Source organism: Misgurnus anguillicaudatus, chromosome 16 (genome assembly GCF_027580225.2).
Source record: "Misgurnus anguillicaudatus chromosome 16, ASM2758022v2, whole genome shotgun sequence".
Classification (NCBI taxonomy): Eukaryota; Metazoa; Chordata; class Actinopteri; order Cypriniformes; family Cobitidae; genus Misgurnus; species Misgurnus anguillicaudatus.
The window spans coordinates 24,202,369-24,219,490 of record NC_073352.2 but is presented as its reverse complement, the minus strand read 5'-3'; positions in this window follow the sequence as shown (position 1 = coordinate 24,219,490).

The window sequence follows — 17,122 nt, the reverse complement described above, 5'->3', positions numbered from 1 at the left end:
GTTTGTGTAATCTAAGTTAATCTCTTACCTTTTGGTGTAGTCATTGTGGTAGGAAAAAAAGCATTAAATGAACAGTATGTAGGATTGTGGCCAAAACTGGTATTGCAATAACAAAACTTGTGGCTAAAACTGGGACTGCAATCACCCAACTGGTGGCCAATACACAAAATGACAACATAAACATCAGTTGAGGGCTGCAACTCCACTTTTTAAATGACAATATCCTGACCAGACCACTGTTGTCAGTGATATAAGTATTTGAAATGAAAATGATTTCTTAACGTCTAGTGACATATTAGGGCCATTTTATGATTAATTGATATAAATTTCTTACATACTGTTCCTTTAAGTAGTGAATTATACAGCAACTGCATCAGCGCTGAATATGAGGTAATTTTATGTTATAACTTATACTGCTTCTCCACTGTCGTTTCAAATGCACGTGCACTTGAAGTTCAAATAGATTTGATTGGCTGCCAATGGTTTATTGTTTATCAGGTGATGAAAAAATTGCCCAGAAAGTGATCCCAATGATATTCATTGTATCTTTATTGTTATAGTTGTGATGTAAACTCCACTGTTGTCTTTTAATATAAAACGATTTTCAAAACTATATTTTTATAGTTATAGTTATCGTTATAATGTGAACGGCCCTTTAAATCTACACCAGCAATGTTTTGGTGTTAGTTAAGAGCCACTTTTACTGGTTCAGAGCTGGTGCTTTGGGTGTCAAAAAAGAAAGAAATGATTTGAAATTGGTTCTGACTCTGAACCAGTACTCAGACTGCCTTGGTGGAAAATGGGCACTATTTTCTCTATTATTGGTGCTATAACAATGTGTCACTAACCCCTTGAACAGCCACACAATGATATATCATTACTTTTTATTATTTATTAAAAAACAGAGTTTAAAAGGCTAGCCATGTCCATAACATACAGGTCCATAGCTAGGAATTGTAAGACCCCTGATGTTATCACTCTTTATGCCCTTTAACTTAAACAAATACAGTAGTGGTTAAAAATGTTTAACTTTGTACAATTGATATATTTGCTCTTTAGTCAAATCTTTTATCAAAAATGCATTTAGAAGTTTGTATGCATGTTGCATTGGTGTGTTTGAGTATAAACTGATGCTCATATTACCACAACAGAGGATCAAAAAATATTAGTAACATATACAATTGTAGTCACTACATATGAGCTTTTTGCTTTTCTCTTGAATAAAATCCAGGGGTTTATTATTTATCCATTAAATCCCTAAAAAGTTTAGTGTTTTTTCCATTATGTATCACACACCTCATATGTTGATGGATTAATTAAACCTGAGGCGCATTTAAAGCAGATGTTATACAAATCCCCCAACAACACTTTGGCCACTATATACATTATAAAACTTTTGTTAACCTTCCTAACCAGAAAGCTCCCACAATTTTCCCACCAGCTATGTCCCTTGTAACAACACATGCTGCTGTATAAAATCTGCTTTTCAAACTTGTTCTCCTCAAGCCGTTTCATGTCCAGACTTCTCTTTTTGGCTACTCTCTCCATTTCTCTCTTTTTCAATCATCCCAGCATTTGTGCTGCCCTTTGCAAATTCCCTGGCTCACTCCCACTCTTCCACACACACATACGCATCCTCCAAGCAAAGTCAAGTCACCCTTGATTAGGTTCTCACAGCTCCTTGGAAATGTGCCTCTCGAGAATGTGTATGTGTGCGTGTTTGTGTGTCACCGGTCTTGTTCTCTGTTCACTCAGCATTGTTGATTTTTGTATATTCATCCTTTTTTTGTTTCTGTAATCCATTAAACGTCTCTCAGCTTGTGTGTGCTGATCATTTGGTGTGAAATCTGTTGATTCTCAAGTGGTCTTGTGATTTGATTATTGCATGATTACACTGCTGGTCCAAGCTTTCTTACTGTAATAACTTACAGTTTGATAAATTATTTATTTTTCTTTCACAGTTATTTATTTTTCCGCTTCTTTATTTTTTGAGCTTCTCTTGGTAATATCAACATTATGTAAAAATGTTTTCAAAACTCATGATAGGTTAATTTCCCTGAAGATTGTAACTTTGTGGCCATGTAGCTGCACAGTAAAAGCATCAGCTTTTTAAAGAGCACCTATGGTTCATGATTTTACATTTCCTTTGGTGTGTAAGTGTGTATTAGTACATGTTAACGATATGCAAAAGGTACATACCCCAAAGTAAACGATGGCGCGAGTTAACATCTCTAACATAAATCTCTTTTCTTGGACTACAACAAACACACAGATTGTAGGCAACTGTTTACTTCCTGGAATTGGTGTAGACAAGACAGACATTATCATAGTTCCTCCCACTTCGGACTCAGTCTGTAAGTTAATTCCTGTTAGCATGGCATTGTTAGCAAATCTTTCAAACATGGTAAGTAGCGTCACATTTCCAGCTGATGTCAGAGGTATTCAGGCCAATCACAATGTACAGATTAGCTGGCCAATCAGTGACACAGCGCTTTTCAAATCGCTTTTCAAAACTTTCAAAATGTTTTGTACAAAATCAGTGCGTTTCAGGAAGACAGGATATCTGGAGCTACAAAAATGTACGGTATGTGGAAAATAATTTGTTTTTTTAACCATAAACTAGTGATGGTCGTTTTCAAAGCACTGCTTCATGAGGCTTCGAAACATTTACAAATCTTTTGTTTCAAATCAGTGGTTCAGAGCTTTTCAAAAGTCACGTGATTTTAGCAAACGAGGCTTCATTACGTCTGTTTCGAAATGTTTCGAAAATCCGATGGTTCACCACTAGGGGGAGTTGATCACATGACCACTGTCTAATATGTTTAGGTGAACTCGGGTCAGTTTTATTATGAAAGTTCATAAAACATTTATCCTTCCAACTAATAACACTGCCATTTTGTCTATTTTTTGTTTATAGACAGATTTAATGACAAAAATGCATAATTAAAAGGGTAGTTAGTTTTAATGATTTGTTTGCCCTAAATAAAACTAAAAACACATAATACACTTTTAACTATGTCTTAATTAAGTTAAATTTTTTTTAACATATTTTAATACAAATCTTGCTATTATTTTGTGGGAAAAAAAAGTGTAAAATGTTTGGACATATCTGCTTTTACATTATTTTGACCAGCAGGGGTCGCCAGCGTGTGTGGTGTTTCGAACTGCTTCGAAAAACTGAATCAATTTTCGAAGCAATTGGTTCAAATGATTCGAAGCTTCGAAAAGCTTAATTTCTCCCATTACTACCATAAACCACACGGACACATTGTAATATAACAAAGTAAAATAGTTTTTTAATAATGAAATAGGTGCTCTTTAAGCACCATGACAAAGCAGCATTTGCTATTCTGGGCCCAGTGAATTTTAGCAATGGCTCTAAGTGGGACTAACTGTTTGGCCAAATAATGGTGGACAGGTACTATGGGACAATATTGTCAGGAATTTTGGAGGAAGAGAACCCAAGTGCAGACGATGTCGGGGGGATGAACAAAGAACACTTATTATAATACAAAACACTGAAAACAAAGCCCACGTGGGGGCATAACAACATGAAACAAGGTAACTACACAAAAGACTGACTTAACACTAAACTTAACTAGACTTAGATATATAAACAGAAAGGCACACGACTAGACACAGGAACCATACAAAATGAACCAGAACAGGACAAAAGACAAGAGGGGATTAAATAGAAAAAACTAAACAAAGTAACAAGGAAAAAACAGGTGAAGGGAATGAACTTATGATTACAATTAACAAGGAGAACAAGGGGGCAGAGACAAGAGACGAGACACCGAAGGCACATGACCCGATTCACAAGATCATGAGCCTTCACAAAGAACACGAGGCTGTCAGAACCCTGCCATCATGACAAAACATAAATATAAAACAAGACTCTTAGGCAGGGTCCTGAAAAATATAGCATTACATTTGGTGTTACTACACTGTCCGAAAGCTGTCCCAATATGTACCATTTAGGTACTGGTACCAAAAGTATAAGTATCTGCATGTAGCTTTGATCTACTAATATGCACTCTTTGGTACCAATGTGCACCTCTGAGGTACCAATATAAACTTTTTAGGTGCAACCCTTACGAAAATTAACCATAGTTGTACTACAGTAAAATATTGAATTTCCATGAATTAAAAAAAAAACATTGTTAAACCATGGTTACTGTAGTAAAACCATGGTATTGCTTACACTATAAAAACTGTTGGGTTGTTTTTAACCCAGAGCTGGGTAACTATAGGACAGAACATATTTTTGTGTAAAAATGACCCAAATAATGAGTTGTTTTACCCAACTGCTGGGTTATTGTTAAGCAACCATGTTGAAACAACTCAGCAGCTGGGTTAAAACAACCCATTATTTGGGTCATTTTAACCCAGAAATGTGTTCTATCATATAGACCCCTTCACGGTTCACCTCACAGGTGGTTCCCACTGCGCATGTCGTGGTCAGAAAAGTCATTAAAGCAAATTGGGTTGCGTATTATTCGGTATCATAAAAAATGCCTACTTACGTTGTGGGCTGTGAAAATCGCACCAGGTCTTCCGTTAAGTTTTCGCGATTCATGCAGAATCTCAAAAACAAAAAATACAACATCTGCGGCTGCAAGCAATTAACGTGCAGACTGCGACAATGCAAAGATCAAAGAAGCTTGTGTTTGTAGTACTCACTTTATTTGAGGTAAGTCATCATTTTTCAGCCCTGTTAGATTAAATTATAAAGCCTCGATTGTATGAACAGTTTGACCCCATGCTGCGCACACACCCGATAGTCATTCAATGTTTACAAACCTTGAAGGGGTCTATAGATGCCCAGCCCTGGGTTAAAAACAACCCAATGTTTTTTATAGTGTAAGTGTATAGTAATCAATACACAAAAAAACCTACTTGGTGTACTTTTTGAAAGGGCACTGCCCCATTGACAGCTAGGGACCATTTTCAACTTTTTTTATTACAGTGTAGTGGCACATAACCATTACACAAAGCTGCCTAAGGGGATTTCAAAAACAAGTAAAACCATAGCAGTATGACGCAATTTTCATTATGATTAACATTATTTAATAGCCAGAGTGTTCCCAGGTAGGTGAAACGATGCAAATGGGTTTTAAAAGTGCCTATATCACACTGTAAAATATGACACACACTATCTCACCAGATGGCTAAAGTGAACTAAATAGCTAGCGAAGAGCAGTGCATGTTACAACAGCAAATCGAGATGGAGTGGCATAAAAATGCTCGATCGTCCCTATAAAAATAACTGTCTATTAAAAAAACACCATAACCTCAAACCGACTCCTAAGATAAGGCATATGGCAGGTTTTGATTTTTATCTCTCATGCCCCTGTTGTCTAGACCCCAGTCCCTGCAGCCCTCCTTCATTCCCTGAGAGAAAATTATAAGATAATGCCTCAGTCGTGAGTGTAATTCTCAGCAGCGTGTTGCAGATAAACGTGTCCTTCACTGGCGACTCCCAAATGCCCCGGTGTATAGTAAGACACTTTACAGCAACAGCAAACCTCTTGTGCTGCCACATTCTGAACTATTGGGAGGCTGGGAAATCGCACTAGTCAACAGAATTAACACAAACAGGAAGCAGCATTGTCAACTCAGGAGTTTCCACACAAAGCCTATATTCCTCTGAGTTTCAGTGTAAACAATTGTTTTGGTTGCGATATATTTTCATGTCAAACATAGTCGACCTGTCGAAAGTGCTTAGAAAGAATAATAATGATGACCTTGTTGGAGCGGCGTAAAGCACCTGAGGAGTTCTTCTCGTGTATCATGTCTTAAAAGGGTCAATTAATATATTTCTGTGGTTTTAATTGTCATACTAATTGTTTCAGTGCCCAAGTGAAGACAACATGTGAATTACCAAACAATTGAAGGGGTTTGCTATTAGCTTGCTCGTCACTCACTTGTGCTGCAATTTGGGATCCGCTGGGTGAGGACAGACTGAAAACCAGTCATTATGTCGTAATTATGATGTGATTATAGCCTTATTATGGCTAATGCTTTGTCAATGCCACACATAACTGAATATGTGCCTGTTATAGTTGGCAGACATCGGCTTTCTTGAGTAAGTGTTATTAATTACCATGCAGAGATAGGTGGCGGAGAGGAATGTGTGTGTGTGCGTGATGCTCATTAGGAGCGCTGTATAAGATGAGGTATTGGTGTATGTATGATGCTCTCCCAAAGCTCCACTAGTCATTTGAACGCCATCTTTTAACCAATGAGAGCCATTCAATCTCAATTAACATGAAACAGCACAATACCTGCACTCATAGTCTGTGTGTGTGGGAGGGGGGGACTGTGTACTCCAACAATGCTGATTCTGTTAGGTGGATGGGGCTTTCGGAACAAAGGCCAAAGGACACAGGAGATAAGAGAGTTTTTGCGATAACTTTCCTTCTCTATTGCATTCTCTTTCATTCCTTTCTATCCATCTCTCTTATCTCTGTTTCGCCATTCAGCATATGGCATGCCTGTACAGCGGAGAAAGACGTAGGGTTTCCTTACACGGATGCATTAACCACTCGTACCCTTCTCCCTGTTACCACTTAGTATTCAATCTCTAAGTCTACTTATCTGTCTGAGATGCAGGCTTGCTCTGTGGCAGCCCTGTAACCAAACACGGCAGATGCTGCAGCGGGAGTTGCGGGATATGGGTGAGGGGATGACAGAGTAAATAGTATGGTAAAATATAAATTAATTGAAATATCAAACACTTCAGGGATATGCAATATGTTTTGGGAGTAATCGGCAACATGCTGTACACTGGGAATGTGGCTACACTCTTAAAAATAAAGGTGCTTCACAATGCCATTGAAGAACCTTTTTCTCGAAATGGGTCATTAAAGTCCCTTTAACATCTGAAGAACCTTTCTGTTTAACAAAAGGTTCTTTAAGGTAAAAAATGTTCTTCAGACTATAAAAATGTATAAAAGAACTAAAAGGTTTTTGTGGAACCGAAACGGTTCTTCTATGGCATTGCTGTGAAGCATCTTTATTTTTAAGAATGTATGCACGAGGGAAATGGCAACAACAATAAAGAAATACAATACAAGCATTTCTGGAAAATGTAACTCAAAAAAAAAAAAAAAAAAAAAAATGCTATGTTGTTAGAAAAAAAAGTGTCAAAAAGTGTCCCAAGCTAACCTAATATGTACATTTAGGTACATATATGTATACATCTGGTACATTAGCAGTACACCCCTTTGAGATACTAATGTGGACTCTTTGGTACCAATATGTAACTTTGATGTACTAACATGAACTATAGATGTTTTTTGTGGGCGGAGCCCAATTGGAGGCAGTAAGTGACAGCTCTGCCATAGCGGTTTTAGCATTAAACTGTGATTTTTATGGATCTGGTGTTCTGTTAGAGTCTGTTACCCCAATATTTCCTTTAGTGTAATGTTTTTTATAGCATTTTCATTACATTACGTTTATTTTTTAGATAATAATAAAAAATACAATATGAATGCTTTAGTACATATAAAAACAATACTATAATGTATTCTATATAATACCATTTATTAAATAGTTAATAATTTTTCTGTTCTCTATTATGTCTTCCTTATATTTATAGCCTACGTGTTTGTTCTTAAACTATTATAAAACTATTATGTTTACATACAAATTAATATGCATAGGCCTGTTTATATAATAATAACAATTTACATCGCGCGCGCGTGTGTGTGCGTGCGTGTGTTATATTTATATATTTATTAAGTATAAACATAATAATTTTAGAACAAATAGGAACAAGACATAAGCTAAGATATAAGGTAAAAAAGAAAAAAATATGAAATATTTAATAAATGGTGATATGATTGATTTTTCAGTATAACTCATTCAAATCTTTAATCTTTCTAAATAAATAAAAAAAACGTGACGTGATGAAAACGCTATAAGAAACACATAGAGGGAATAGACTTCGACAGAAAACCAAACATCTTCTCTAATTATTTTCTATTATGATTATTAACAGATTACCAGATGATTTCATCACGCCAGTCTCACAGTTTAAGGGCTTATTGCAACCATAAACACCTACATTTATCTTCAAATGGTGTCTTCGACGACAGTATTCTATAAAAATGAAGGTAATCTTTTTTGGAATTCCCGTTCAAAAGGCCTATAGATGCAAAGGTGTACTTTTTGGCTTTTCTAACAGTGTAAATTCAGTGTGATGCATATTCAGACTGAATTTGAAAAAAAAATAAAATCAATAATTTGCAGGATTTTTGTCAAATAAACATATATTTTATGTTATTTTAACTTATAATAACAAGTTAAATTGTTTAACTTAATTTGTAGTCAAATAATAGTTAAAATAGTACAGTAGGTTGAATTGACTTGCAAAACTAAGTTGGTTTAACTTAATGCTGCATTTTTACCATGTATAGGCTATAAAAATTTGCTATTATATAAATAACATATAATTATAATGTGAAATATTATATAAATAACACCAGCACAACAGCACATTCTATTCATTTTCAGTCAAAGAAAATTCAACATTTAATTTGTGAAGTTTACTTATTTACTATTAAATTTATGTATGTACAGTATTTAAAATATGCAAGGTATGCATGCTTCTTTTCTGTGTTGTCAGGGCCTTCTCGCAGACTGTTGCCTATATAAACAACCATTGCCTAAATGGTGTCATATCATGCCACACACAACCTAGTGAGAAAAACATTCACAACATGACTTTGGGGGCATCTTCAAATATTTGAGCATGTAAGGTGGGCATGTTTGTGTGTATGAATGTGTGTGAAGTGGAAATCAAATGGTTCCTCTTGACGAGGCAGCACTTTTCTCCAGCGTCCTTAACATGTAATTAATCAATTCAGGTCCCAAAGAGCTCTATTTATAACTGCATGGAGGACCTCTCCACCACAACATCGCACAGATCCTCAGCGAAATGCCATGTTGAGCATGTTCGCTCTCTCACTGAAATCCTTCCAAACCTCAAAACAAAGTGCCCAAAGTGGCCTTCAGCCGGGTATTTATTCAAACCTGGTCAATAATGAGCATTCAACAAACAATTATCTTGTTAATACTTCGTGGTTAACAACTGTGCTTAGCACATTTGCCAATAGACACTACTGGCACGCCACCTGCCATTTTTTACTCCGCAGTTTTGCACATATATGTTTTCTTTGCAACAAACTTTGGCTCACTCCAGGCGAAAAAAAGTTTTAGTTGTCTTTATCTGACAAATGTCTTATTTTATAGCAAGTTATGACTAACCTATTTTAACTGGTTAATGGTTAGTGCTTTAAATGCATATTTTTCATTAAAAAAGCAAGCAGATGTAATGAAGCGTTTGCTCCCGCAAGCTGAAACTGTGGCAGTGTAGACCGATAGATTAGCTAATAAGAATGGCAGGTTATTAATTTCCACTTCTGTCGGAGACACACCTGTGCACTTGTCTCCTTCTCCCAGGCGTACATGCTTGGCATTGCCGCTGTGAGGGATTATTACAGACATTAAAAGCACATTACATACCCCGCCCTGGCCCTTCCACGCTCACACACACACGCTCACGCACGCACACATGCACACACACTCCCACACACACACACACACACACACACACACACTTCATTAGGCCTTGCCCATTAGCCTGGTGTCTCTCTCTCTCTCTCTCTCTCTCTCTCTCTCTCTCTCTCTCTCTCTGGTAGAGAGCTTGTACAGATAGTCATCATTTGCCAAAAAAGCCATTAAAAAAAACATAATTACAGAAGGAAAGCAGGAAGAAAATCAAAGAGATTGGCCCTCGTCTGAGAGAAAGACCTCCATTTTGACATTCCCATTGAACAGATAAAAGCTCTTGCCAATCTAGCATTATATCATACAATGCGTACAAGACCCTATCATCTGTTTTTTCCCTCTCTCACTTATTTTCACATCCCCAGTGTAATAGTGAGGCTTAATGAAACAATAAAAGAAAAGCAAATATTCTCTATTTAAAGGTGCTTGGTTATAGTGTTGCTAGGGACATTTTAAAGTCACTCAAACTACAGATGTACATATACATACAGGACTATATTAAGGTTATTATTCATTTATAGAAGGTCCACCTTGTTAGTCTGTATATACTAGAGCTTGGACACCAGCCCAACCATTCACAAGACCAGTGTTGGGGAAAGTTACTTTTGAAAGTAATGCATTACAATATTAAGTTAGGCTACTCCCCAAAAAAGTAACTAATTGCGTTACTTAGTTACTTTTCATGGAAAGTAATGCTTATGTTACTTTTAAGTTACTTTTGCATGACTTTTTCTTACTTGGCTGAGGCTTGATCTCTTTCAGGCCTTGCAGGTGTTTTTATTATCGCAAAAATGTCAAGCTCTGGCCTGCAATCTCCGATTCTGACTTAAACTGTTCCCGCAATTCCGTAGATTGTTTTATTTTTGAATTTAATTAATTAAACTGAAAAGTAACTTTTTTTAAAAAGTAACTGATGTGTTACTTTACTTGTTACTTCAGAAAAGTAATATTATTACGTAATGCGCGTTACTTGTAATGCGTTACCCCCAACACTGCACAAGACTGCTTTGGGTACAAATTAGACATATTAAACAATTACACAACTTCAACATGTACAACATATATTTTCACTGCTTATATGCTTATAAAACGCTTATATTCTTGTATTTGTCCACTGCAGTACCTTTAATTCGCTAAAAAATAAAAACACCATATAAAAGACGAGTTTGATATAAAAACTGTAAGTCTTTTGTTTGCTTTCTAAAGCGTATGCAATTTAGGGCTCATAAAACTGTAAAAGTACAGCTTAGAGCCGGATATTGCTTTCTGGGGTTTCAGTCTTTTTTAACCAAATATTACCTATATTTAAATATTACTTTATATTTAAGTATAATTATTAACTAATATTACTTTATATTTAAGTATAATTATTAACTATCAGTGAACAATTACAGAATAGTTAAATCTATTCAAGGTACTTTTAAAGTTTTTTCTACCATTAGAGCTGCTTATTCCTCCACATGATGACTGTCAAACAAAACAGAAAGCACATTTTTTAAAAATGAAGGTGCTACTCCATGTCATACAGTAGAAGAACCATTATCGGATATGGTCTTATAAAGAAGCAATAACATCCGAAGAATGCACAACCTACAGGAGAGTCCATAAGAGTGTTACTATGACAAATTTTTGGCCAAAGCCAAGATAGCAAAATACTGTATACGAAAATCAACAATTACATTTCACAGGGACCAGGACAAAATGTATGGGTGGGCATGCTTTCTCCTGAGCCCATCTGTCTTGTATGACAATATTCAATGAAAGGGGGAGCATGAGAGAGAGCATGATATTAGCAACACCAAGGTCATACGTTTGATTTCCAGGACACATACTAAAAAAAAAACACCTTGAATGCCACTCTGTCTGCTTAATGCAAAAATGTACTGTAAATGTAAAATTTCCTGATGGATTATTCTCAAAAAGCAGGTAAGAGTATATGAAGAGCTTGGTTCCAAAACGAGAAAAATCTAATTTTTTGATTGTGAATTCCAATTAATATCAATCAAACTGCAGTTTGTTTGTTTTGATTTAAGCCTTCATAACTAATAAAATATAGCTAAATAGCACAATAAAAACATGGTAACATAATAAAAAAACTTTTGGAGAAAAATCTCGTGTTGGAACAAACTCTTCATATGTCCCTAGGAAATACGTGTGTGTGAAATTGGCAGAGAGACTTCTGTATGAACACAAATCCCCCCCATAAATGTTCTGGGATCGCTCCCATAAAGGGGATCTGGTAACCTTGCAGTAACATTAACGGAACACATCCTGTGTGAACAAGATGCAGAACCAATGCCGTAAGGGGCGTGCCTTAGTGAGGATGTGTCATTGCAAGACGTTATATCTGCAAACTCGACTGAAGCAGAGATCAGGGAGCTCATCACTATTCGTGTTGAAGCTGAGATCATTCCAACCTGATCTCACAAATTTCTGTAAAATAGTCACGCATTATTTTGCTAAATTTTCCGTGGCATTGTCACATATTTCAACTCTTTTTCCTATTTTTAAACAATTGTTGCTTCGGTTTGGGGTTAAATTTGCTGTTTGCGTTACGATGTCACTTTCAGTATTGGTTTACGCTACTTTTTCGTATGCTTTTTAAACCATTGTCGCCTGACGTTAGGGTTAGAGTTGGGTTTGGGTAACGATGTCATCTTATGTAACACAAAGTCATTCTAACCCTAAACCAAAGCGACAATTGTAAGAAAATAGGAAAAACAGTTGAGTAACCAATACGTGAAACTGACACGGAAATGAAATGTGTGGCATGGTCACATAAAAATGCAAAAATGCACGCGTGTGGTTTCTCCAAAGAAAAATCACGGATAATTAGCAAACTTAAGAAAAAACTACCAAGAGCAGGACTTTAAATACGTGTCTTTGCCAGTGTGAATGAACCAAAAATCAAACAATCCTGTACAATTTCCAGATGCATTTTCCGTGTGTTTTCCGTAATCTCTGTGTGAAAAGGGCGAGAAAGAGAGAGAGAGCAGGGTGTGCAAAATGAGATTTGTAAGGGGAATTTTTAGGTTACTTTGCAAGTGGTGAGATTCATTGCCTCTGTCTTAATCTCCATTCAGTGAATTTAAAAGCCAAAGTTCCCACAGATCTCTGGCTCATATTTCTTTCCATTGTTGTATTGCGTTAAAAATGTGTGACAGTATGCGTGTGTGCTCTCATGTGTGCACCCACAAGAAAGAGAATCACATATGAGGTCTCTTAAATTTCTCAATCGTTTCTCCGAGATAACATAATTAAATGGAAACCATACTGAGACTTTTGCTAAGGACTCGTGCTTTTCAGATTATTCCCCTGAGAAAAATACCCCAGGGATCTCGCATGTGTCTTCTCTACAGAGTTTCAGCAGAGGTGCCTCCAACTGTGCTCGGATTTGCAGATATATCAAAGTCTGCAGTCAAACATCAGATATTTTAATCGGAGCGAAAATTATCAAAAAGATTACCTAAAATATGCTACCCGCATTATTTTTATAGCTTTGTACTATCACTTTGTTTCTTATGAGATCTCAGCATTAAAGAAAAACATTTGTGTGTCAACATTTCCATTTTAAAAAAGCATTCGATTGCAAGGCTTTAAGCCCAGGATACACTGCATGATTTATTTGTCACACTGTGCGACATGTATCGTTTAAACTTGGGTACGAGAGGCATGTAGACTGTACGATGATGACACGGAAGCTTCGGCAGCAGCGTCACACGTTGCGCAACGTCACCAGCATGCGCTCGTGGTAAACAAATACCGGCGCGCAGGTCGTAGCAGCAAACACACTGTGCCGAATTTCTCACACTGTCAGAAAACTATCGTAGGCTATCTTTGGATGCAAAACCGGGAAAACGGCGTCTTTGAACCTCTCTTACTGTACGACATAGGACCACCGATGAAGAGCCACGATCACAGAAATCGCGACAATAGTTTCCCGATGGAAATCTTTCGTCTGGGACAGCCAATAATCGTGCAGTGTATCCCGGGCGTTAGTTTCTGGGTGTGATTGATCAGATTTACTTGTCTTGGGCATGGCTACATCTCCTCCATTGGCTCCCGGGCCAGGTTTTAGTGTATCAGCTGAGCGCTAGCTTTTTGTCTTGTCACCAAGGCAATCAGGAAAATAAGGCCTGTTTGATTTACTCCGGCCTGGCTTGGCCACTGGGTCCTCACACCACGAACACTCCCTGCACTCCTCTTTTTTCTCTCGTTTTCGTGTGTGATGGATGACAGAAGATCACTCATTCCTTATAACCTGCGGAGGAACTCCATTTATCAAGAGCCTAGGGCCCCGCCCTCCGGTCATAACATAAGCTGTCTTTCATTCTGATAGCTATGGCTAATACATCAGACTATCTCGATTTCTCTCTCTCTCTCCTTCTCACACACACGTACGATGGGTCAGGCCAATATATCAAGAGATCTGTAGGCCGCGAGAGTGCGTTATTTATGATCGGGACTCTGACACGGAAAGCACTAACACAGCACAGGAAGGGAGGGGTGTAAGCGCATGAGAAAAAGACAAAAGGGAGAGATGGATGTTTAAAAGAGATTAAAAGAAGACAATTGACAAAGCGGTTTGGAAAGGGAGCGTGTGAGCATAGATTATGGGACTGGGAGATATTCGGTAATGAGGTGTTGTACGATGCCGTCACCCCAAACAAGCGCACATCATGAAAAATCAGTGGCAATCCATCAGAGGAGGCAGAAGAAGACTGAGTCTCCTCAATATGCAATCTATAAAGACATTTAACTGTAGTTTTAATTATTTTCTTTCTGATGTGCATAGCTCTGATCTTTAACAATGTATTAACTATTATTCATTCTTTCATATTTCATAATTTAAATGAGTTTAAGGGATAATTCACACAAAAATAAAAATATGCTGTTAATTTATTCACCCTCGGGCCATCCGATATGTTGGTGAACTCTTTTCTTTGATAAAACAATAAAGAGGATATTTCAAGAAATTAAATGCTATTTACAACATTATTAGCGTTACGGCAGAGCCTCTGCCAAACAATCTTCTTCTTGTGGTGTTTGGTGGCGGTTGGCAAACCAGCCTACTACTGCCACCTACAGTGCAGGAGGGTAAGGCTTCTAGACAAAGAATGCCAGGTGCACATCACATTTTAACCCCCCTCCCTCAAAAAGGGGGGTAACAGTTAAGGGGTTTAATGGTGAGAGGTTCTTTGAGGAAGTGTAAATCTGATTCTGTATAGAGGGCATGCACGTGACGTCACCTTCAGTGACAGTGACTGCGGTTATGCCCACTGAGTGGCAAAAGACAGAGCGGCAGAATTTGTGTACTGTGGGAAATCAGCAAAAACACGGGGAAAACGTGCCTAAATGGGAAAAAGCCGTTGTGTGATAGACTGTACTAACAGATTAACAAGAATTCGGAGCTATCGTTTTACAGACTGCGAAAAAACACAGCAAGGAGAAGTAAATGGATCGTCCATGGCAACGCCCGCTGACCACAGGTGAGTTGACAAGTTGCTAGGGTCAATATAAAGTCCAACTAAATAAAATTTTTGCTGATAATTGTCAGTTATACTGACATTTTTGCGGCCGCCGCTAGAACAGCCCGCCATTTTGCTTAATGTTTTGCCACTCAACAGGGCGAGCTCTGGTGTGGTCACGTGGAAAAGTGATGTCAATGCATAGTACCCTCAATTACAAAAGTTTCACAGTTGCTATGTTTCCATGCACTACATTTTGTCAATCCGACTGAAGTTAATCCGATTGCAGGTTATGACAGTACAGTTTACATGTACCCTAAACATTGCAATCTGATTAAAATGTTTGTTTACATGTATGTTCTATATATTCCGAACCAATTGTCTGTGCAAGGACACAGCCAGGGTTGCCAGATTCATGTATCAAAACCAGCCGGAAATTCAAAACTAGCCCAAAAGCATATTAAAGACTATTCATAGCCCAAATACTAATAACTAATCAACAAAATCTTTCGATTTCGCAGAAATCAACTTACAGAAACAGTTTAAAAGTAACGCAAATCTAAACGCCGTCAAAAATCTGAGGAAAATCTGTCCTAGAGTTTAGGCTTATCTCTGGATAAATGTACAAAATCAAAGATGAGTTTGATAAAGTTTTTCTTAAGAAGTTTTCTGATATAGGCAAAGAAAACACACTTTTCGAAAGGCACAATGCTATTTTATTGCTTTATGTAATTTCATGAACGTACACCTGCAGAATGTACAACGCGTGACCCCATTACCTTAATAATGCATGTTGCCATTTGCTTGTTATTGCATGTTTCTGTGATGAGAATCACAGAAGTGGTACGATTACCACTTTTACACACATACTTTTCTCCTGATGATTGGATCACAGATCGGACTCAACCTTTTCAATATGATCAAAATTTCCATCTCATTGACCTCAATTGTATTCATTAAATTGTTTACATGAAGGCTTTTCAATCCGATTGAGCCAAAACTGATTACAAACTGATTATTTGGTTGCATGTAAATGTACCTAGTTACGGTCCAATTTTAATTGGTATTCTATTTAGAACACTGAACTTGTCAGATCTGAAGTTAATATTTGGACGTAAGATAGATAGCTTGTATAAAATGTATTGACACATTTTAGAAAATTATCATTTGTTTCTAGCAAAGCATCTGAATAAGGGCAAAAATAAAACTGGCCTCTTTCCACATTAAAAAAGAAATTATTATTAAAGGTAACCTTTCAAAACACTTTCATTATCATGTTTTTTCATCAAGCCTGCTGTGTGTGACACAATTGGTCTAGATTTTTTTTTAAAGTATGTGCAAATGTAGCTAAAATGTGCAAAGAAAGTTATTGTATGTATAAAATGGGGCTCTACATTCATGCTGGGTTACTTTCAACCCAGCATTGGGTCAAACCCAACCCAATGGGTTGTAATATAACCTATGCTGGGTTGTTTCAACTCAAAATGTTTTAACCCATTGTTGGGTCAAATTTAAACTTTTTTTTGCTATTTTTAACCCAATGCCTGGGCTCATCCCTTTCGACCCAACAGTAGGTTGAAAATAACCCAGCAATTTTCAACTCTCCTATACCCTAAAAATACTGGACGGAACACATTTCTGGGTTAAAATGATACAAATAATGGGTTGTTTTTACCCAACTGCTGGATTATTGTTAATCAACCATGTTGAAACAACCAAGCAGTTGGGTTAAAACAACCAATTATTTGGGTAATTTTAACCCAGAAATGTGTTCTGTCCAATAGTTACCCAGCCCTGGGTTAAAAACAACCCAACATTTTTAAGAGTGTAGCTAAATATAGCTTTGTAGATTACACTTATTGTTGGTTCCTTAGACGACATGCTCTCTTGTTTGTAAGTCGCTTTGGACAAAAGCGTCTGGTAAATTAATATGTGTAAAATGTAATGTAAATGTAACACTGGTGGTAGTAGATAGCAGGCCCTGCATGATGTATTTCATATGTTTTCTATATTGACAGGGTTGATAATAAGAGAGATTATAATGCACTGCTAATTATCAAAGCTATAGCAAGGAAATT